The sequence below is a fragment of the Chaetura pelagica genome, unplaced genomic scaffold (assembly GCF_000747805.2).
Source record: "Chaetura pelagica isolate M959 unplaced genomic scaffold, ChaPel_1.0 scaffold278, whole genome shotgun sequence".
Taxonomy (NCBI): domain Eukaryota; kingdom Metazoa; phylum Chordata; class Aves; order Apodiformes; family Apodidae; genus Chaetura; species Chaetura pelagica.
In genome coordinates this window covers 2,435,162-2,436,745 of record NW_009954497.1, presented here as the reverse complement: position 1 = coordinate 2,436,745, position 1,584 = coordinate 2,435,162, and positions in this window count along the sequence as shown.

Genomic DNA, 1,584 nt, shown 5'->3' with positions numbered 1-1,584 from the left:
CGCGCACGTCCCTGTCCCTCGAGGGAGCCACCAAACCTGCCGTGCCCCTCCGCTCTCCCGCGGGCTGCCCAGGCTCCGGGAACCCCCTGTCCTCTGAAACCGGGGATATTTGCTGCACAGGCAGGGCACCCACTGCAGCCACTGCCTCTGTTCACTCTCCTCGCTGTCTGAGCTGGTTTTTTTTCCTTCCAGAGACAAGGGTCATGTGTTTTTCCATATAAAAATAAGGGATTGTGAAAGAAATTTCTCAGGAGCATTGTGGCCACACTTGGGCTGCCCTGGGGCATTCCCGTGCCCGGGAAGGCTGGTGTCCCTGCAGGGAGGGCAGCTGCCACCAGCCGCTGGGGGCGAGAGCCTGTGTCTTCTCTCCATCACAATTAACTGCAGCTGTTGCTTGTAGGGGGCTTAAGGTGCATGTGTGTAGCTCCTGCTCTCCAGAAATGCAACAGGAGGGGCCAGAAGGAAGACATGCTCCTGCTCTGCACGCAGCTCTTTTCCATACAGCACATCCAAGGCCCAAGGGAGAGAGCATGGAGTTGCTTCTGGAGGGCACCCAGCACCTGGAGGCGCCCTGTGCCGGGCTGGTGCCGGGGTGCCGTCCCGCGGGGCAGCTCCCACCTTGGGCCAGCACCAGTTCTCCCACCCCAATCCCCAGCTCCTTGCAGTGGAGATCCGGGCCTGGGACTGACAGTGGAAATAACAGTCCATCTGGTGTGAATGTTAAGGGAAACAAAATAAATGGAGGGAATAGTCTTGTTCTGACAGGAGAGGCAGGTAGGAGGGATGGGGAAGTCTGCACAAGCCCTATTCTGGTCCAAAGGGTGAGGCAGAGCCTGGTCCCTGCTCTCCCCCTGGCTCAGAGAGAGAGGAGACAGCAGCTAGGGACATGGACACCCACAGGCTATTTGCTCTCTAACCAATTGCCAGGCTTTTTGGGGAAAAAAGCACACGGAGGAATCATCAAGAAAGGGCTGTGGCGGCAGGAAGTCCTAGGTAGTGTGGTCACTGCTTGCACTCAGCATTCTCTCCCTGTGGAAGAGGCCATTCCCTCCCACCTGGCATCCTCATTCCCCCCAGTGCTTCTGTCCCTGACTTCAGACCCAGCGACACCATTCCCAGTTGTGTTTCCACATGAAAGATATAGATAGGAAAATAAAAGCAAAATACATTTATGGTGCTGATGTGAAGTTCACTATCCATGCCATGCCAATTTTCTCACGCCTTACTTTGCCTTACCTTTGCCTACACGTGGTGTCTTGGTTTCACTGGCATAGAATTCCAGAACCAATTTTCTGTTCAGGGAAGCTGCAATTTCTGAGAAGACTGCAGCATCCAATTCTGTGAGGACAAACTTGATAAGACACTGTGTTGTAGCTTGTGGCCAGCCATGCTACGTGGGTTTCTGCAGCGATCAAGGTCCTTCGCAGTTTTGAGCTGGCTGGGTGTGGTGGGCTCGGAGGGGCGAAACCCAGGGCAGCTGACCCAAACTGGCTGGCAGGAGCATTCCATACCCTTAAACATTGTTTTCACTATAAACTGGGAAGTTTTCTGGGGAGAGGTCTCTTCCTCAATAGCTGCCATCCC